Below are 23,430 nucleotides of genomic sequence, written 5' to 3' on the forward strand. Positions count from 1 at the left end.
CTCGGCAGGGAGTCTGCTTCTCCCTCTCCTGCTCCCCCCTCTTGTGCTCTCTCTCTCTCTCTCAAATAAATAAATAAATAAAATCTTAAAAAAAAATAACATAGGAGTTCATTGATAGACCTTGTATCCAGTGAGTTTGTAAATTTCATTATTTCGAACTCCACTCTGCTTTTCAGTGGGTTTCTACTAAGCTTCTTAGCCACTTTACCTGAGAAACTTAAAAATAGGGCAAATGTCTAGAGGGGAAAACCACTGAGATCTGGAGTTACTTTGTGCCTCCTATCTCACCAGGATCTTGGCCCCTCTAATCACAGCACCCTGACCTCCCAACATTTGTCTATCTCTTGTCTTGTGAGATTGTGCTCTGCTGGTGTCTCCACTCCTTCACCATGGCTTTCTGCCTGGACTCAGTCTCTAAACCAGAGACAAGATATGCTGATGCTCACAGGAAAAAAGTGACTCACCTTTCTGTTCTCCTTCATCTAGGATCTTAGCCTTTCAAGTGTTGGTTGCCTCAGCAGCCCTGTGATGCTTTCAATATATATATTTAAATAAATTTTATATATTTCTATAATAAATATTATTTGATAATATATTAATATATAGTACTATATATTATATTAATATATACCATTTATATATATGTTTATATTTATCTTCATATCCATATATAGATGGATAAACCCAGATTTTCTAGTGATTTCTGGTAGACGTCTTGTCTGCCTACCCTATGCTAGTTTATTCCAGCTTGAAGCAGTATTCTTCCATGAGTGAATCCATTTGACTCTGGAAGTTTGCCACCATTTAAAATACCCACTCTCAGTTAACCTAAAAACATCAGCTTCCCAATGTACATTGGACATGAAACTATGATAATTTTCTTAACTGCCAAGTTAAATGTCAGTTCAATTATATTATTATTAAGAGATTTAATTGATAGCACCATTACAGAACATACGAACATTTTATTCTATTTACAAGGAAATCAAAGGTTCTTGTGGTTTTTTTTTCATCCAGTTAAGTAATTTAGCTTTTAGTACATACACTAAGAAAAGAAAAAGGAAGTAAAAAATAAGATTTTTTTTTAATAGTAAAGTGTCTAAAATACAATTAAACAATTTCTCTTAAGGGACCTCTGAGTGGCTCAGTTGGTTAAGAGTCTGCCTTCAACTCAAGTCATGATCTCTGGGTCCTGGGATCCAACCAGCATCTGGCTCCCCTGCTCGTGTTCTCTCTCTCTCAAATCAATAAATAAACAAAAATTTTTAAAAACAATTTCTCTTAAATAATACCTATAGCTATATGTGCCATAAATTTTTACAGCAGAGTATTTACTACATCCAGCACATATTTTGTTATAAGTGTCAGCCCTTTTATCATTACATGTGAAAACCAGTAAGATGAAAAACTATGTATATTATGACCAAAAGAGTTTTTGCAACTTAATGTTTAACATAATCTTTGTTCAGTAGTAGAAAATACCAATTTTGTTTACTTATTAATAAACCTCACCAATTTTATTTCACTTGCCATTGTTGACACTGATTAATGACCATTATTAACACAATTGAATTTATATGTGAAACTAATTTTCCAAGGATCATTTAGGACCTTGACCAGTCATCTTGCATAATTCTGAAATTAACCATATTTATATTAGTAAGTTACCACACACATGAATAGTATTGTTTTTCTCTTAGGAATGGCCTATTCTAAGGAAAAAAAAAAAAAGAATGGCCTATTCTACATTAGGGATACAAGTTCTTTTTATTTTTTTTCTTTAAAAAGTGGTTTAAAAAATGGTTTTAATTCTACTCGATTTGCTTCAGTTTGGTGTTGTTTCAAAGATGTGTTAGAAGTCAGAAAATATTATTATAAAACCTTAACAATGATAATGCATAAGGCATCAAAACTGACTGCTCATATTAGGGTTGATTAAACATTCAAGTTCTAGAACCAGAATATCTGCGTTTGAATCCCGGTTCTACAACTTATTAGATGTCTGACTTATGTAAGTTCGATCTATCAACATTTCTAACCCAGGCACCTGATCTATGAATTGGAGATATAAATACTATCCAATATTACTCACAAGGTTGCATGAGTTAATACACTCACGGCACTTAGAACAGTGCCTGGTACATAGTAAGCATGCAATAAATGCCAACTAATATCATTTTTTAAAAAGATTTTATTTATTTATTCATGAGAGGCAGAGAGAGAGAGGGGGGCAGAGGCAGAGGGAGAGGCAGGCTCCCTGCAGAGCAGGGACCCCGATGCAGGGCTCGATCCCAGGACCCCACAATCATGACCTGAGCCAAAGGCAGAATGCTTAGCCGACTGAGCCACCCAGGTGCCCGCTAGTATCATTTTTATACAGTGAAATTAAATTAAAATAGACTGATACCATCCAGAAAGGTAAATTAATTCTTAAGAGGTCGACTAGAATTTAGGAGCTGGATATAGCGGTGAGTCCCACCTAATTTGGTGATAATTTGACTAAATATTTGCCCTCCATAATCACCTTACCAAGTTACTATATTTTAAGCAACCTTTTCTGTGTTCTCTTCTATTTCTCTCCTTCCCTCTTACTGTTTGTGCTTCCTGTCATCATCTTACCCTATTTCTCCACTTACTTTTTTTTACTTGCTAACAATCTTAATTATGTCTTGATTGTCTTAAAATTTAACCAACCTAACAAAAAAAGGCATTCCCAGTATCATCTTAGACAGTCTCCCCAATTCTGTTTTTACCACCAAACTTCTTGAAAATGTTGCCTAAACTGACTGATTCCCTTCCCTCTCCCCCTCTCTTTCCCTGCCTCCTCCCCCTTTCCCACATACTTAACACAAACTAATGAGTTTATGGTGGAAAACTTGAAGCTAGAAAGGCAGAAAGTATGAAAAACAACAGAAGAGATAAGTGCATATTTCTGGAGCATCAGTTTTGCTAAGTGGCAAGTAATTAACAGTGATAGTGCTCTGTAAAAACAAGTACATATATTATGGAGTAGAGTACTAGTTATGTGAAAATTTTAAGATAAATAAAAGTTTAAAAAATTGAATTTAAGATTCAGTTTTGGCTTAAGTTTTCTTTCCAGACCTCCAGAGGCATATAATGTTTGGATAAGAGCTGGTCCTCCCAGTCCTAGCGGGTGCTATGATTCAAACTTGGATGTAAAGTTGGTACCCTAATCTCTCCACTGTAAAATTCAATGCACAACCTTCTTCTAATGGTTTCATGCAACAATGATTTTAGCCTGAATTGTTTATTTCTTGAAGAATTACAAAACAGTGATTCAGTTATTTGCCCTGCATTTTTAGTCATAATTGTTCTGTAAAGAGTTACATCTCTACCTTAATTTTTGTCATTTAACAATACATCTAGCAGATCTTCCTTATTCTTTTTCTACAGCTGCATAATATTTCATTGTGAGAATGTCCCATCATTTATTGAATGAGCTCTTTACTGAAGAACAATTGAATCATATCCATTTTTTTGCTATTGCAAATAATGTCAAGAGTAAATAACCTTGAGCGTAAATCATTAAAAATTTTTTGCAAGATGTATTTTTGGAAAGAGATTCCTAGAAATGATATTGCAGAATCAAAGGATAAATGTATATTTTAGAAGATAAGAATTTGGCCTTCTTATACTTTACGACCTCTTGCCCATTATCCCAATCTTTATAATATTATGACAGTATCAGTAATACTGACTACTTAGTGAAATGACATATTACATTTCCTTTTTGTACTTTGTTTTACTCTTTCTGAAATTGAAAATGCCTTTTAGATATTTTCAGTTGTATTATTTTCTACAAGGCCAAATTAACTAGGTGCTCAATCAGTCCTGTCTTATTCCTGGATCCTTCTGTCCTCACACGGGAATCTGCACAGCTCTTGTCCTTAGGTTTTCCCTCGACATTTCCGGGAAAATCCCTTTGGCTCTTTGCTGTGTAGGATCCCCAGTTATCTAGATCCTAAAACTTGTCTCTTGGTAGAGTATATCCTTCAGCATCCTGAGAAAGGATTCATGCAAGATAAAATTTTTGAGGACTCATATGTCTGAACATGTCTTTAGTCTACTCTCGCACTTTATTGCGTGTCACACTGGTTCTAAAGCCTGGGTCAGAAGTCAATCTCCTTTAGAATTTTGAAGATTTTGCTTCAATTCCTTTTTCTTCCCAGTATTGTTTTTGAGATGTATGATGCTATTCTAGTGCCTGTGCTTACCTTTGCTTGGAAGGTCATGGCCAGACCAGATGTTGGCTTAATGAGAAAGTGTGGGATTGTGGCTTTGCAAGACTTCCATCATGTGTTATTAGTTATGAATTCTGGGCCCTTGAGTGCTTAATCTAGTCCAATGTTGCCTACACTTCTGAGCTCTGCTCACCTGGTTCTCCTCCCTCTCATGAGCTGCCTTGCCCACATAACTTTCAGTGTCTTTCTGAGCCAGGGGAGCCATATTTGTTTATTTGTATCCTTGTCTTGGATGTATCTTTGCATCATTTGTTTATTGGTTAGTTCAAGAAATAAAGTGAAGGTATCTTTAAATTATTAGTCATCATTCTTGCCAATATCTGAAGCTGTACCAATTCTTTGTGATCTTGCTTTTATGAATTTCTCTTATCCCCAGCATTTTGAAATTACAAAGTACTTTATTTTTTTAACTGTATGATTCCTTCTTATGTAAGTTTTAAAACAAAACTTAAGCAAAGCATTTTTAAGAGAATCATACATTAGGTGGGAAATTACAAGGAAAAGCAAGGAAATAACATAAGATCCAGGATTGTGGTCACTGTGGGGGTGGGGAGGTGCTATAGAGCGACAAGGTACTTTATTTTAATGTCTCCCCCCATCCCCCACCCCCAACCATCTGATGAACCATTTTGACTTGGAAGCTCAGGTTGTTTAGTTTGGAAAAACAGTTTCATAGTCTTGAATTATTTCTTTTATAATTTCTGCCCTTCCAATTTCTCTGTTCTCTCTTTCTGGAACTCCTTTCAGCCAAATGTTATCTTCCTGGATGAATTCTCCAATTTAATTTTTTCTCATGTATTGTCCACAGATTTGTTTTTTTATTCTAGAGTCTCAGAGATTTCATTGGTTATTTTCCAAACCTTCTATTGAATTTTTCAGTTTGAGTACCATTTTTTTTCATTACCCAATATATTTTGTTCCTAAAATGTTCCTTGAATTCTTTTATTTCTCATATGCAACATCATATTCTTTGTTGAAGTAATTAGAGGATTTTCTAAAACACTTTTCTTCTGTTGACGGCTTTGTTTCTGTTTCCTATGAATGCCTTTCTTTGTTGTCTTTCATGTTATAGACATTCCTTAATTATTTGGTTTTCTTAATTACCCATCAAATTTAAGAGTAAGGTATCAAAAAGCTGATTAGAAGCTATGTATTCATGGATGTGTCTTGGCTGGTGAGCTTTCAGCAGTATGATTGTCTAGAGACAAAGTTCTTTTATTCGGGAATCCACAAACATCAGTATCTGTAAGCTTTTTATCTGGAGCTGATCAATTTCTTTAGAATAGAATACTCCCATCTTTTGCCTGATAAGTATTCTATTCTATCCATTTCTGCCTGCACTCTGGGAGCTGAATATAACAAAAAGGCATGAGCTTCTCAAAATTTCGTGTGCAGATTCTTACTTACTCTTCCTATTATCAGTGCAGCACCTCATCCCTGTAATCTGGGTCTCTGGTGTTTCTGAATCTAGAGATTTTCTGGTTCACCTTCCCTAGATAATACTTCTCTGGCTTCATCTGAAGGTAGAGAGTGGCTTCATCGTCTGGTAGTTTAATGTGCTTGGGGGTAAAGAAGTGGTATCTTTGTTGTCCAAAACCTTTTAGTCAGACTTTCAAACAATCTCACTGTTTTCAGCCATTCACTCACCTTACCCTGCTTCCACGATACTTGGTGTCTCCTAATTCTTGAGACTTTCTGGATTTCTGTGGATGCAAATTAGCATATCTTTCTTTGGTATTCCTCTCAAAAATCTTTTAGGTGATAGTCATTCCTGCTCTGCTTAAAAACAGATTCTACTCATTCAGTTCACTTTAATCTCTAATTAATTTGTTTAACTCTCTAGTCTACTATTGATTCCTGTTTTATTCTCTTTATTCCTGTGTATTTATACATTTTGAATGAGAAGTTGGGGGCTGGAGAAGAGATAAATGCATATGCTTTTCACCATGTTATAACTATAAATCCATCTTCATATTATTTAACATTACTTCTCACCTGAATTTTATGTGTGTAGGTAAAAAAAAAGATCACAAAGGAAAAATGCTGTGGTGATAGACAGTTTTCTTACTGGAGTGATATTTGAGCTGAGATCTGATAAATAAGCAGAAGTCAAATCAATTGAAAGTAAGGCAATGGACATGGTAGAAACCAACCCTGGCCAGGAAGATGCACATGCAGAGAATCCACAAAGGAGGAGGGAGAATGGTACATTGGAGAACCCAAATGAAGGCTTCACTCAAGACAGCAAGGACAGTCCACTTTTGAGAACAGGTTGGAGAACTAGAGAAGGGTCAGATCATGAAAGAGTTTGGACACTTATTTAGAAATGTGGTCTTCATTCTGATGGTCTTTGGAAGGTTTAAGCAATGAAGTTACATGATGAGATTCGCTTTACAAAAATCTTCCCAGTTGCAGTATGGGGGATGAATTGGAAGGAGACAAAAATTGATGTAGGGAAATAATGTATTCTAATGATAGTCCATATGAAAGAAAATGATGATGAGTGCCTGCATATTGTGGGACAACATGAGGAGACCTGGATAAATTTTAGAGATTTTTAACAGTAGAGCTGGATTACTGGAATTGATTGGTTAATTTAGTGTGGCATGTAGTGAGAGGTAGCAGTTGAGATGATCCCTAGGTCTCAGGTTTGCATAACTAGATGGATATTGGTGTCACCTAGTGAGATAGAAAATACAGGGGGAAAGCCAGGTTTGGGGGAAAGATTATAAATGTTGTTTTAGATAATTTTAGTTTGGTGCATGAGATATCAATTAGGCAAATGATACATGGCTGGGAACTCTGAAGAGAGCTCTAGGTTGGAGAAACAAATTTACCAGCTTTGTGGATGATAATAAAAGTCACAAGTCTGAATTGATCACATCAGAAGAGAGGAGAGAGCGAAGAGAGAAAATGCCTATACTCTTCAAGAAGAAAGACTCACAGGTACAAAATTTGTAATTTGATAAAGGTTAGCTCTGTGTAAGGATAAAATGGCTTATAAACTTCCAGCCTCTGTTTTAGAGCCTGGCATATAGTAAAAACTATATGTGACTGCATTGAACAATAACAAAAAAGACAATGATTAATTATAAGGCTCTTTAAATTCATCACTCTCACTTGATTTGCAAAGAATTATCTTCATCAACCTTCTTTTCCTATCCAAATCTTACCCATGACTCATGATCATCAAGTAGCACAATTGTTATAAAATCTCCTGATATCATTTCCAAGAGGTGGTTATTTCCTCCTTGAAACTACAGCACTTTGTTGGTATCTCTGTCATGATACCTGTATTTTCTTTTTATTTTAGTAATTTATATTACTTATCTCTTTTTCTATTTCATCAGTTTCTTGAGGACAAGAGCTAAAGCTTTTTCAACTTTGTATTCTATACATCTGTCTAGTGTAATGGCTGACATGAAGTAGATGACCAATAAATATTTATTTAATAAATGCAGGAATGCATCATTATGCTCAGACATCAGTTGCTCCAACAACTCAGTTGCAAAATCCTAGGTCCCAGGATAATAGCCTTGTCATATCCTGGGAGCAGTGAAGCACAAACTTTAGAGAAAGCTCACATTCTTTTGGATTTCTGTGGTCATGTAGTCTATCACGATTTTTTACCTAGAAGAAGGTAGGCTCATGCACTTGTATTTCAAAATGGATTTATCTCTAAATGAATACACCATAAGCCAAAGAGAAATTTTTATTTTCTTGAAATTATTTTAAATTTAAAGTTAAAAATCTCTATAGATTTTTTTCTTTCAATTATCAAGCAACACTAGAAGGGAGAGACATTTAGGGCTATTATTTATATTTATGTGTGCACATACATGTATATGTATATATACACACACATTATTTTTAAAGATATCCAGAGATAAAAGCTCCATAGCTTTCTGCAGATTATGTAACACTAATCATCTTTATGATTAGTAAGTTCTTTATGTTAAACTAATGTTTTTAATGTACTTTTGTTCAGATGCAGGATGAATAATCAAAACTGCTTGTCAGCAGTTTTCTTATTTCCTTATTTCTACTTTTCATTTATTTGAAGACAGTTATTAATTTGTCCCTAGTTAACTTAATGTGGAGACTACATAGCTTCAATTTTTCTCATTATGTGCACCTTATTTTCCATCTTATTATTTAATAAGTCCACTGTTGGCCATTTCCAATTTTTATATAGCCTTCTTAATTTGTTTTAGGGAGATTTTATTATAGTGCATTAAATAATTATCCAGCACCAGTATTATCTTATAATTTTCTTTCAAATTTTCTAGGAATATTTAATAATTAACACAATTTATAAATTTTAAAGGCCAATTTTTCTTTGCTAAAATGACTTTCTATTTTTTTAGTTGTTCCATTCCTAAATCAAAGTATTAGATAGAGGAGAACCATAGCAATTATTTTGTAAAAAAAACATATTTTTGAGTTAAAAAAATGCCTTTAAATACCAATCCATAATGAAGGTTAATTAAAACTGTATATTTTTCCCTTAGCTATCAACAACTAGTTTTGGCATAGATTATTGGATTTATAATTAGATGTAATTTGACTTAATTAGTTGGCTATAGCTCTTAATTATGGTATACCTTTTCCCATTATGGCCACTGTAACAGCAGCTTAGGATAAACGTTGATGATCCCCCTTGCCAGTGGGACTAGCTCTATCCCTTGGGTTATTTGTGTGATAATGAGAATGAGATTTCAGGAGCATGACAGACGGTCTAGGCATGAAATACTGTTTTGGCACAGCTCCTTTCAGTGCCTTTCAAAAATGGCAGCTTATTCTACGAAAAAAAAAAAAAGTTTCATGCGGATTATTGTTTTGGTGAGGTTTTCTATTGGGAGGAGTCAAAGGGAGACTTAGGCAAATATTACAACCCCCCCCCCCAAAACTGGGAAAGTCAAGTATTGTTAGAAATTTCCTGAGATCTAAAATATTAACATGAGTTAACTAAATGTGCTTTGCTGAATAAAATAAGTCACATCTGTGCTCTGAATCCCTGTGTTTAAGAATTCCATGATGCTATTTCAGCCTCACTCCCAAAATCTCTTCTTAAAAGGGATATAAGGAAAGAATGTGGTACCTCAGGAAGCTAAAATAAAGCAAGTTTGTATGTTTCCTATGAATAAAGTTGAAGTGATAAGTAATCGTCAAAGAAAACATTTTCAGAGGAATCAGAGAAGAATGGTCCTCAGCTGTTGAACACTCACACGTGTTAGATGTAAGAGCACAGATCCGATGAGCCACAAAAATAGTTTGGTGTTGAAAATAAAAGATATCCACACAGATTATATGGTAATTTGGTACCACTTCTCTTATTTGCAGACCAAATCATTCTTAGTCCATTTCATAATAGCCAATTACAGGTTACTCAAGGGACATGAATCATGCAAATCAGCTCATATTTCACTGAGTGACTGTTTCTTGTGTGTTTTGAGCTATTATCTTCATTACAGTGCAGCACATGAATCCAACTCATCTGTACTGTAATTGCTATAAATCAAGCATTCGCTTGCCATTATTTATTGCCTACAATAAAGAGTTTTAATAATATTTAGAGGGCACTGCAATAAAAGCAATCATTTATTGTGTCTCCTTACAGGGTCACTCAAGGTTTTCAACAAAAGCCAATGTCATTTCCTAATCTTTTAATATTCATAAGGTAACATCACTTGCAAATGGTACATTATGATTTATAAACATTTCCTGGCCATGAACATAAAAGCATCATTATAATTCCTTCCCAGGAAAAACAGTCAGATTCTGTGAGGCAAATAGCAACATAGGGTACCAGAGCCCTGTGCTCTTAACTGGATCTTGTTTCTCTTTGTCCACTGCTCTTGATCATGCCTCTTAAACTCAGGCTAACTATAAATTACAGAGGGCTTGTCAGAGCCCTTCTGTAAGAGAAGATCTGTGTTAGTATTTAAGAAGGAGGTTCTGACTTTTCCTCTCTCATCTCAGTCATAACAGAAGTGGCATGGTGCAGTAGACAGCTCTGAAGAAGCAGCCACAGAGACCTGGGCTCAAGTTCTATTTACATCAATTACTACATGTGTGACATTGGACAAATGAGTTAATCTATATAACACCTGTCTTCTTTCATGTAAAATGGAAATAATAATACTTGGTCTACCTATTCAAATAATCTCTGCAAGGATTATATGAAAGCCACTTGTAAAGTATAAAGCAATCCAATTATTAGGTGTAAGCACAACCTTCTTATGAGAAAGGTAGAGAATTTTCCTCCAGAACACCCTTTGTAAAATCATGAAGGACTGAAGAAATATATTAGTTTGTACTTTTCTAGAAAAACCATGGAATCTCAGTTCTCAGGCACTTATATCGACTATCCATATCAGTGTTAAATTTTGTCTACCGCATCTTTGCTTGGGCATCTCCAGTGATGGGCAACACTTTGCTCTTGTCAGCAATGTACTAAATCTGATAGCTCTCCCTAATTCAGTGCTACAATCTATTTTATTTTGGGATAGACACAACAAGCCCAGTGTCTCTCTTCTTTATCAGTCTCTCCTATATTTGAAGACAAGCACATATCCTTCCCAAGTCTTGTCTTTTCCATATGAAACATTTCCAATTCTTGCAATAATTTTTTATGAAACTTGATTTCAAGTTACTGGCATATCTGAGTCAATGTATTCTGAACAATAACTTGATCTGATTAAACTTAATTCAACTCTGTTAAAAAATACTGCATATTTACTATGTGCCAGAGATGTGCTAGATTTCAGAGATATAAAGCTGAACAAGGTACAATGAGTGCCCCCTCAAGTGGCTCCTACTCTAACCCAGCCAACCTTCATATTTATGACTATCTAGAGTACACCACAGTCAACTGAAATATACTGAACACATACTCTATGCCAAGCTCTTTGGCATGGCCTGGGAATTCAGCAGATGAATTCTGCCTTCACCAAGCTTTCATTTTTGTGGAGGAGTAAATACAGGTAAAGAGTCATTTGTAAACAAGTTTATTAGGTGAGGGAGAAAGGAGTGTTTTAGAAAGAAGGAAGAGTGCCGTGTCCTTGAATGCACAGACCCCATTTCTATCTGGTTCCCTTGAAATCCCTAGTACCTAGCAAGTGCTTAGGACATAGTATGCATTCATGCCATTTTCAGGACTCTTACTTAGCCTAGTATGAGTTCTGGGTGGAACCCCACTTCCTGCCCCTATACTAAAAACAGAAAAGGGGATATGAGCCCACTTCTAGTATCCTCCCCTGGATAATAGCTGCATTCCTAACTGGAAATTAGTCTTCATATAAATTTAGAAGGTGGTTTGGGAATAAAGAAAAGACTTTTCGGAGAGTTCTCCCAACTTGATGGCTGGGATATACTGAGCACTCGTGCACATTAACTGAGACTGATGCATTGGCCACAATAACACACAGGTTACTCTGGACACTGATGCTCAGGAGGATGGGTCTGAACACCAATACAGTGACTACTCTAAACACACACTCTAAACACAACTGATTGCTCCAGACCTTCCTAACAGTGGTCACAATCACAACTTCTAACATACCAACTCTCTCAGACAGATACACTATTTCAGAGCTTCCACCCTGGAGGGCAAACAGACCACCATGGGCTGTAGATCACCTAGTCTTACCAACTAGTCCCAGTACTCTAGGCATCCCAGGGAGGTCAGGATGAGATCATTTGCAAGGCCCAAAGTCTTCTACCTAGCCATATAATATACTTCTATCTGATAAAATACTGGCTCTCTAAGGATCCACAGAATATTATTTCCAAGTTATAACTCCAGCCACTGAATGGATCAGCACCTAATGATTGTGTGACCATCACCAACTCTTAATCTGTAATTAACATCAGTGACCAAGACCTTTTGATTATGACTGCTAATGAGAATACTGTTTCTCAGTATTTCTTTACCTAATCTTTCTAAAATTAATTTCAGCATGAAGACAAAGTAAAACATTAAAAAATTCTATTTTTAACTTATTATTAAACATAAATATACATATCAAAATCTAATTATTTTTGAGACTCACAAAGACAGACTTTTACACAAAAGTGGTTTTTATTTTCTGATATCTGTATTTAGTTGTGGTCAACTATAAATTGTTCTCTCAAGAACATGATAATTGGATTTCTTCTTTCCTTCCTTCCTTCCCTCCCTCCGTTCTTTTTCTTTCTTTCTTTCTTTCTTTCTTTCTTTCTTTCTTTCTTTCTTTCTTTCTTTCTGTGGGACACTTCACAAATTTGTGTGTCATCCTTGTGCAGGGGGCCATGCTAATCTCTGCAGTTTAAATTTTAGTATATGTGTTGCTGAAGCAAACACCGATCACTGGATTTCTTAAGTGCTATATAAAAGAACATTTTTCCTCAGCTTAAAATGGAATATTGAAATATATATGAATAAATACCTAAATGTGCTAAGCACTAGGAAAAAGTTATGCAACATTGGGTATAGCCATGAGATAGAATTTTCACCAAAAATGTGACAAATATTTACAATTTGATAACATACAGCCCTACCCTATATACCCTACAAGGACTAAGTGCAACACAGTGTTGTTGTTTTGTTTTGTTTTTTAATTTTATTTTATTATGTTATGTTAGTCACCATACATTACATCATTAGTTTTTGATGTAGTGTTCTGTGATTCATTGTTTGCGTATAACACCCAGTGCTCCATTCAATACGTGCCCTCTTTAATACCCATCACCAGGCTAACCCATCCCCCCCCCCCCCAGAGCCCTCAGTTTGTTTCTCAGAGTCCATAGTCTCTCATGGTTCGTTCTCCCCCTCCGATTTTCCCCCCTTCCTTTTTCCGAGGGAGACAAACCATAAGAGACTCTTAATCTCAGGAAACAAACTGAGGGTTGCTGGAGTGGTGGGGGGTGGGAGGGATGGGGTGGCTGGGTGATGGACATTGGGGAAGGTATGTGCTATGATGAGCGCTGTGAATTGTGTAAGACTGATGAATCACAGACCTGTACCTCTGAAACAAATAATACATGTTTAAAAAAAAAAAAGATAATAGGAAGAGAAAATACAACAGTTTTTACAGCTATATCCTGACCTACCAACTCCACATTTGTAAATTCATACTAAAAACTACAAAGAGATATGCAATGATTGGCTCTAAGAATATATATAACATTCTTGGGCACCTGGGTGGCTCAGTCGTAAAGCGTCTGCCTTCGGCTCAGGTCATGATCCTGGGATCGAGTCCCACATCGGGCTCCCTGCTCGGCGGGAAGCCTGCTTCTCCCTCCCCCACTCCCCCTGCTTATGTTCCCTCTCTCGCTGTGTCTCTCTCTGTCAAATAAATAAATAAAATCTTAAAAAAAAAAAGAATATATATAACATTCTTGCTTATAGTATCAAAAACTTGGGAAAAACTTATTTACTTATATAGATTAGTAAAATTAATGTTGGGAGTCTCTATCAACATTCTTTTCAGCCCTTAAGAATATTATAGATGAATATTTATTGACATTAGAAAATAATTTATTGTTCATTTCTTAAGAATAGGTTATAAGAAAGTATATAAAGTTTAAATTTTTATAAAATAAAATTACATGTATCTATATACATAAGATGTAATTCTAAGGCTAGACACTGAAAGAGTAACATGGTTTATCTTTGGGTAGTGGATACTATGGGTTGTTTTTAAAAATTTTGCCTTGACTTTTATTTTTCACTTTTATTTTTAACGTTAATGAAGGTCATAGTAGAAAAATAGCTAAGGTGCAGATTACCAAGGGCCTTTAATACTCTGCGAAGGACCTAAAATTTTTTTCTGGATGTAACAAAAATATTCCAGGTTTTTAAAGAAGGGAAGCAAAATGCTCAGATGAATAGCTGGGAAGATATCCAACAGTTGGTATCAAAGTTTCTCTGAGAAACTGGTTTTTTTTTTTAATATAAATAAAGATTTAGATAACTATTTCAAAATGGCAGATAAAGTCCTGAAAATAGGCCTGAAAAAGGATAGGTAAACAAGGTAGAAGCAAAACCACTCCACATAAGAAATGATCAGGAAGGTAAAGGTGAGGGATATCAGAGAAGACAGGAGGCACAGTGAGACTAGAGGAGAGAGAGAGAAAACAAGAAATATTAGAGAATATGGCGGAGGGCCAGGATTGCATAAAATCATGTCTGGTGAGAAGTTTCCAGTGGTGGGGAGGCTGAAGTAATTTTTAGCACAGAAATATCAAACACTGCATTCTTAGTTGGTTCCAATGCTGTGATATAAACCTGCTCGCTCCTTCACCTACACCTTCAGTAAAGTCCAAGTTCACACAGGTCAGGATGGAGGTGTTTAAAGAATCAAGTGTTGGAGCCATAAAGGCCGGTCAGTGAGTGTTACTCAGAGAGACCTGAATCAATGCTCCATTTTTCAATTTCTATGGAAACTTGGGCAAATGTCTTAATGAGATGCTGTTTTCTGAGTTAACATTTGATAACTGCTCTACAAAAATGTCAGCAAATATTATTTATTGACTGCTAACCATGTGCCAAGAAGTATTCTAAGGGGTGTTACAGGTATTTCTTCACTTAATCTTCAAGATAACCCTGCGTAAAGGTATAATCTATTTTATTTATACCCTCAGTGTGCCGCAGGTGAGAAAACGAAGGCACACTGGGGTTAAATGACTTATTTGAGGTCACGGAGCTTGACAGTGAAGAAGCTGGAATTTAAACCAGTTATTCAAGTTCCAGAGCATGTACTTTCATCCACCCATGTTCTACTGCTCCTTGGAGGCTGGTCACAAGGTAGAGAGGACTAAGTAAGATGACGTATGTGAATGCCAAGCACTGTGACTACGACAGATAAAGATGCTCAGCAAATTTTATTTATATTTCTTTTCTCTTGAATCCACTCTGTATTTATACTTGTTTATAAGAAGTCAAAGGGCTTCTGTCAAATGTCTTTAAGCTTATAGACAGTATTATTTTTTCTATTTTCCTGACCAAGAAATAAAAAGAATTCCATGAAACAAGGAAAAAGGAGATTAGATACATCTTACTCCCTTCAAACAAACTCTATTTTCTTTTCTGTTCTGTTTTAGGATTTTATTTAAAATGGAGTCCGTTGAGTTTTAATTCATATATCTGTCTATAGCCTATTGAGTTTTAATTCATATATTTATCGAAGTAGAGTAACATACCTTATTTCATTTGCTCCCCATGGCAAGATCAATAAGATACATTTTTCACTTGATTTCTGTAAATGGGGAAACTGAGACTCAGTGAAGTAAATGCCTTCATCAAGACCATGTGTGTGGCAAGGCAAGGAATTGTACTAAAAGTTGGGATATCTGGTTCGAGTCTAGGGCTTAACTGTCAGGATCAACACTTTTTTAACAATTGTCATGGCCAACTAAATAGATGTATATATATGGAGAGAGAGAAAGAGAGATGGAGACAAAATACAGTATGCAAACAAAACTTTTGTTCTAGATATGCAATATATGTGTGCAAAAAATCAGGCAAATTTTCTAAGTGTAACACAGTATGAATCAAAAATAAAATATTTTTAGACCATTTTTATCCAGTTACTGGGTGTCCAGTTATTGACGACATTTCTTCCATTCATTAGGGTAAATAATTAAGAAAGACTGCATTTAGAATTTCCCACATAAAATAATTACTATAGATAAAGTAACTGAATCTTAAAGCAGAAAGAAAACAAAAGCTGTAGAAATAAAAAAAAATCAAAGGCCTAGACAATCTATTAAATTAAATGATAGCAATTTTTTCTCCTAACCACTAACAGTTCTGTTGAGCTGAAATCTGAAAATATTTAGAATTCTTACTTAAATATAGTTAAAACCATGAACAAATCTCTGTAGCAAATAGACTTTCCATGTCTGCAGAGACACTTAATAGCTGACAAATAGTTTCTATTAGGGCTTATCTTAATTGGTACTTGAACTTTTTGCCTTAAGTTGATTTGGCTTCTGTCATCATTCCTGTCTTATCAACTGAAATGTCCAACTCCCTTAAAGCTTACTATACCTTGCACATGCTTTACGTGTTTACGTTACAGTCTTTTGGACATTTCCCCCTTGTTCTTGATCGAGGCATCGACAGTGTGATTTGTTACAAATAAATTAGCTCTAAAATCTGCACGTACCAGATATTTAATTTATTCAGTCTTAAAGTCCACCCAATTTCATAAAACCCAACACACACATTCCACAACCTGACAGACAAACAGAGTATGAGATTTACACACATAATCATTTTATTATAGCAGATGCCAGAGAGTGGTCTTTGGTCAGTCCTCAAAATTTTACCCAGGTTGCAGTAAAAGTATCGTGACTTTTATTCCTTTGCCTTCCCAAGCATCTCTAGCTGGTAAGTTGCTTAGATTTATGTACTAGGATTCTGTAGAGTAGAGAGTCACTAAGCTACCTCTAGGATTGTTACCCACCACTCCTCACTACAGCTAGACCATCTCTGCTTCCCAGCTCAGAGCAGTCTGTCCTGCTTTCCATTCCTTTCACTTGTGGGGCTCAAGGACAGCTTCTGATTTTCCTTGCTGGGGAGGCATCCATTATCTCTTCTGACATATTTACATGCTGCCTGTGCTCAGCTAATTGACTCTTTGCCAACAGCTCACAAGGCACTTGGCCCCCAACTTACAGCTGGGTAATGTGGTGAAATATCAGGATAAGTAAGTGAGAAGCACATGCTAGAATTATTAAAGACTGGGTACAACAGTAGGCATGACATTAAGCTGGATGCCAGAGAAACTTTAGACTCCTGGGCTGTAACTTTAGGAACCACCCTCTCCCTCAGAACTGACCACTTCAGCCAATTCGCTTCAGCCCGGAAAAAAACCAAAGGGTTGTTGATGTTTTTTCTTTGAACCTGTGCAGAAGGAGAATGCTCAGCTGATTGGATGACTCTACTCAGTTAAAAACATATTCAATTTAGTGAAATGGCATTCTAAGTCATAAAAATAGCTATCACTGGAAGAGATACAATTACATATATGCATATATACCGATATATTTCTATATATTATATACTTACTATATAACTTATGAGAATTCTTCAGTTTTTGTTTATTTTTATTTAGGTTTTTAAAAAAGATTTTATTTATTTCAGAGAGAGAGAGCGAAAGAGCACATGCATGGGGGAGAGGGAGAAGTAGGCTCCCTGCTGAGCAGGGAGCCCGATGTGGGGTTCAACCCCAGGACCCTGGGATCATGACTTGAGCCGAAGGCAGACACTTAACCAACTGAGCCATGCAGGTGCCCTGAGAATCCTTCAGTTTTAAAAATGGCTTAAGTTTTCTGGTTATAGAAATTCTAATGTTCAAAAAATTACATTGAAATTATAAAGACCTAGGCATTCTCTCTCTTTAGGTGAAACAACAAAAAAGCTTTGATATACTCTGTTTTTCAAATGTTCAAAACAATAACAACACATCTCATTTATTACTCAAGTAGAATCATGCTACTTTTCCAAAATAGGCCCTTTAATGCTTTATGTACTTGTATATATTTTCCAATTAGTAAATTAAAAATAATAAATATAAATAAAATGAGTTATGAAGTAATTCTAGTCTATGAAGTAGAAATCTATTTGAATGAGTTAAATAATCTGGTGAAACCTGCAGTGAGTCTCCTGTGTGAAGAAGTGTATTTATTTTTCACAAGTCTGTTTTATATTCTGTACTCACTAATATTTATAATACATGACTTCCCCATGCAACAATAATTTAATGATACCTTATTCTTTCCTTGAAAAACAAAAGAAATATTATCAGGCAGTGTTACAATAACCTAAACCAATTACCTTCTAAAACGATTTTAATGCAGGCAAAATACAAGTGTCATCATTTTAGCAGAGTGAGATTTATTTAGACTGCAATTCAAAGCAGTACACCATGCTTCTTATATGCTACATTGCTTCCCACGGAGATTCAATTAATATTTTGAAAGTTTGTATTTTATACCGTAAAATTTCAAAATGTCATATCCTAGCAGATTTGGGGTAAAGAAACGAATAATATCTTATAGGCCACTTGGTTTCAGCTGTCATATACATACATTCAATTCAAGGCACATACTGAAAGTGCCACCATGAACGGTGACAGGCCCACCAATAGTTTAAAACATGGCTCCCATGTCCATAATTCAAAAGAGGTGAGAAAAAGTTATAGAAAAACTGATATGAACCTCAGACCTCTTGACAAATCCTGACTCTCAAATTATTAATATGCTATGCAAAGGCTTGCCAGCATTACACTAGACATTCTTCTAAGGAGATAAGTAGATCTATAAATCAGATATACTTTTTCCCCCTTCAAAGATAGAGTAGGTCCTGCCCTTGAATTCTGCATGCAAAGTTCCACTGTAATAAAATGATTATTTTCTTTTGTCATTTGCCAGGCCCATATATAAACATTAGGTGCATTATTTTATCTGAGGAATAAGTGAGAGTTAGAGCATATATTTCTTCTTAAAACAATTTTATCTCTTCTCCTCCAGTGAAGTTAGCATTGTTTTGTTTTTCACTCTAATTTTGGGGTTAAGTATCTCTTTTTTCAGAAAAATCTCAAAGAACTAGAAAAAAGATCTTTTTAAGATAAACACCCCCCCAAATCTTTTAAAAATGACTTTTCTCGGGGTGCCTGAGTGGCTCAGTCAGTGGGGCATCTGCCTTCGGCTCAGGGTCCTGGGTTTGAGACCCTCATCGGGCTCCCTGCTCAGCAGGGAGCCTGCTTCTCTCTCTCCCTCCGCTGCTCCCCCTGCTTGTGCTCATTCTCTGTCAAATAAATAAATAAAATCTTAAAAGAAAAATAAAAATGACCTTTCTTTCCTCCCCATGGGATTAATTATCTAGGCACTCCAAGTGCTACAGACAACATACAATCTAACAGTTTGGTTGAAAAGAAAAATGTATCCACGTGCCACCACACTGAATGAAGTACAACGTTAATGGGTTAATAATCACTCAGTAAGAAGACACCAAGAGATGCCCACAATTTAACATTTGAGGGAGATTTATTTTGGTTATAAAATTATAAGGCCTTTAATTTTCTTTTGGGCCCACTGCTTAGTCTCACTACATGAGTGCTATTTTCTGTATGTCCACAACCACTACTGGACGGCTTCAAACTGGCTAGAAATCGTCACTTTTACGAAAAACAGTATAGCACCAAACAGAGAAAAGCAGACGCCACAGTATCACTCCCAGAGCTGGAAGGAGATTCCACACCTTGGGAATACCCTCCCCACCATCACAAAAGTTCACTTTTATTACGTGCATCTTATATGCACTGCCTCATTGAAACCCCACAAAAATTTTGTAAAATAAATACTACTCTTAGTCCATTTTATATGAAGAACCTGAGAAGTTCACGTATGACTTGTACAAAGCCATGTATCCACAATTACAAAGGCAGTGCTCTAAATATTGTTCTGCCCCTTTGTCTTCCCTCCTGCATATGGTAAACAAATTGGGTACTGTAGTACCATAAGCAGCAATACACAATAACTAAGATTATAGGCTCTGAAGCAGGTTGTCTGGGTTCATATCCTGGTTCTGCTACTGAGATGGCCAGTAAGTAAGTATGTACTCTCACCTTTTTTTAGGCAAAATAGCAGTCCCTATCTCATAGGGTTGTGGCAAAGATGAGATGAGGTTAGCATGTGCAAAGTGCTTAAAACACTGCTTGGCATACCGAACGTCCTCAGCAAACTAGGTGATTACACATACATTAATTCACCAATTATTTATTAACCTTTCACTACGTGCAAGGTACTTGCAGGTTGGGAAAATGAGTGATGGTCTATGTTCTCAAAGATAATAGAATCTAACAGGGAAACTTGCACATCATTAAGCAAATGTCAATAATGGCTATACGTCTATTGCTAAAAGAGTTTAAAGAACAGAAAACATACGAGTGTAGATAAAACCTGCTTCATGGATGAGGTATGTTTACACATAACTTGGAAGAATGACTAGATTTTGGAGAGGCAGAGGAAAGGTGGCAGGAAGTAATTTGTTGACCTGGGTAGATGAAACAGTTGGATAATCTTAAAATCTCTTCCAAAAAAATCGAGGGTCTTTCATTCTTTTAGAGTAGGTGCACTACCCATTCTCTGGACAAATGCACAGACTGTGCTTCTAGTCATAAAAGAGAAGTGTTTCCTCTTAAAGAAGAAAATTGAGGTCAGTCATTTCAATGTCCTAACCTTCCACAAATAGCAGTTTGTATGTTTAGTTTTCTAATGAAGCAATAAAATGATGATTTCATGTTTTTTTTTTTTTTTTAGATTTTATTTATTTATTTGAGACCGAGAGAATGAGAGACAGAGAGCATGAGAGGGAGGAGGGTCAGAGGGAGAAGCAGACTCCCTGCCGAGCAGGGAGCCCGATGCGGGACTCGATCCCGGGACTCCAGGATCATGACCTGAGCCGAAGGCAGTCGCTTAACCAACTGAGCCACCCAGGCGCCCCGATGATTTCATGTTTTAATGAGGGAAGTCTTTTGGTCATCTTAGACCATTTCCAATGTGTGTGGTGGGGGAGCTTCCCTACACACCACCAAGCGATTCTCAGACACCAGCAGGGTGTCCAAGAACTCAACTCAGTTCTGAAATGATCTGCCCAAGGAGATAGCAGCAGCAACCACAGGTGAAGGGCTCAGTCCTGCAAGACAGCCCCTCCAACTTCTGATGCCAGTTGAAAGCCCAAGTTGTCCCCTGTGCCACTGATCAACCTGGAGGTTTCAACGATCCCCTTCTTGTACTTCAGATGCCAGTTGCAAGTCCAGGTTGTTACCCATACCGCTGACCGACTGCCAAAAAGTCAGAGGTTCCCATGATCCTTCCCTCCCCAGGGTTTGATTAATTTGCTAGAGTAGCTGACAGAACTGAGAGGAACATTTTACTCACTAGATTACCAGTTTGTCTGTTTTTTCCCATGAAAGGCTATAACTTAGGAACAGCCAGATGGAAGAGATGGAAGAGATGCACAGGGCAAGGCATGGGGAAAGGGTGTGGGACTTCCATGTTCTCTTGAGTATGCTACTCTTTCCAGGATCCACGTGTTCACCAGCCCAGAAGCTTTCCAAACCCTGAACCCCGTTTTGGTTTTTATGGAGGCTTCATCACACAGACATGATTGGTTAAGTCAGTGAGCATTGGTGATTGAACTCCACCTCCAGCTCTTCTCCCCTCCCTGGAGGTTTGGGGGATGAGACTGAAAGTTCCAACCTTCTAATCACGCGGTTGGCTCAAGAACAAGGAGTCCTCATTCTTAGATGGGGTCCAAAAGCCACTCACTAATGTAACAGAAGACACCTTTATTACTCTCAACACTTCTTAAATTCCAAGAGTTTGGGGAGCTCTGTGCCAGAAACAGGGACAGAGGCCAAATATATATTTCTTATTGTAAATCACAATATCACAGAAAGGAAGAAAACAGCTACAATCTGAAATTGGTCTGTATGGAATTGTGTTAGAACAGGCCTAGTTATCTAGAGAGGAAGAGTCTGAATGTCATGGATCTTTACATCTTATCTCTAGAATGTCATGTCTCTGCCTCTCCCCTTAACCCCTCTTTTCACTTCAGTTTGGCTTTTAAGTCAGCAATCTAGAGACGATAATGGATAGACTGTTGATTTAGTTTGTCTAAAACACATTGTGCTCCCCATAAACCAGCTGCTTACTCACCCTCCTATTCCTCACACTGGCCAGATCAGAAACTTATGATGTGTCACCATCAACATTTTCCACATGCTTGTCTCAAAGATCTGGGCCTTGAGATTAAAATTCCAAAATGTCACTAAGATTGGTAGCTTCAACCCCTATTATTTTCCCACTGGCCTGTTAGAATTACTTTGCAATTGGCCTGTTTCCTGTCCATTTCCTGTACAATTCATCCTAAATGCTTTGCGAGGAAAAAAAAAGTCTGAAGAGTAATAGTTTCTTGGCTCAAAAAATTTCAAAGTCTTCCTATTTTCCACAGAATTAGGCTGATACTTAGCTGCCACTCAAAGTTTTCAAACACCACACCCCAACTTGCCTTGTCTTCCATTCTTGCCCTCTTACTGTGCTTTTTTGGAGACTTCAACTTAAAAAGAGAATGAAGTGATCATTCTTTTGAATAGGTTCCCTCTCTCAAATGCCTACCCCCTCAGAGATCTTCCTATTGAAAGTCTATGCATTCTTGAAAACCAACCTCAGAAACTGTATCTCTGAATCTCACCAGGAGTCCCTCCTTTCTCTAAATTTCTTATCATTTTGTATTTACCTTATGAGACATTCAGCATATTCTAAATCATGTTACAATCATATATGTAACATTTTCAATGAAGAGCCACTTATACTAAAAAAAAATTATACTCCACAGCACCTAGCTTAGCATCTTTTTAATTTTTTTTAAAGATTTTATTTATTTATTTGACAGAGACACAGCAAGAGAGGGAACACAAGCAGGGGGAGTGGGAGAGGGAGAAGCAGGCTTCCCGCCGAGCAGGGAGCCCGATGTGGGGATCGATCCCAGGACCCTGGGATCATGACCTGAGCTGAAGGCAGATGCTTAACGACTGAGCCACCCAGGCGCCCCCTTAGCTTAGCATCTTAAACAAAGAGCTCTATAGATGTATACTGAATGAATGAACAAATGAATAAATGAATCATGGAGAGTGCAAGGATGAGGATAAGAAAGACAGAAACTTGTCCATTTACAAAAACTAGATTCCCAAATAGTTTCATTTACTTGGTGCTGACCTGAATTCAGTCTTTTGATAGTTACATATAAAGACTTTTGCTCTATGTAGTAGGACTGGAATGTGAAGGTGGGCTTTTGTTAAAACAGGGAAATTCAGGAATCAGCATTTTCCAATAAGAGGATAGGTCTTTGGATATTATTGATATATAATTCATCATCATTAATCTACCAAGATAAAAATATTTCCATGTTGAAGTATTTTTAAACTTAGAGTGTAAGATACCTTGGTAATAGGCTGTGAAGGATACAAAAAGACAGATGTAAGGATCTTTCTAAGGATCTATACAGCTTATAAAGGATGCTTCTTGCCTATCTATGGAAAGGTACCTGTAATTATGTCCAGCAGTTAGTGAAGGCTTATTGTTAGTATTTAAAGATTCTGCAGAGTCTAGTGCC

At 36.6% G+C, this 23,430-nt stretch overlaps 1 non-coding gene across 1 annotated transcript; it reads right to left on the reverse strand.

Moving 5' to 3' along the window:
• Nucleotides 1-12,503: 12,503 nt before the first annotated feature.
• On the reverse strand, nucleotides 12,504-12,606 carry LOC118012733. Its single transcript, XR_004679800.1, has one exon. It is a non-coding gene; the product is annotated as a U6 spliceosomal RNA (small nuclear RNA).
• Nucleotides 12,607-23,430: the final 10,824 nt, after the last annotated feature.

The sequence above is a fragment of the Mirounga leonina genome, unplaced genomic scaffold, assembly GCF_011800145.1.
Source record: "Mirounga leonina isolate KUSES-001 unplaced genomic scaffold, KU_Mleo_1.0 Mir_151, whole genome shotgun sequence".
Classification (NCBI taxonomy): domain Eukaryota; kingdom Metazoa; phylum Chordata; class Mammalia; order Carnivora; family Phocidae; genus Mirounga; species Mirounga leonina.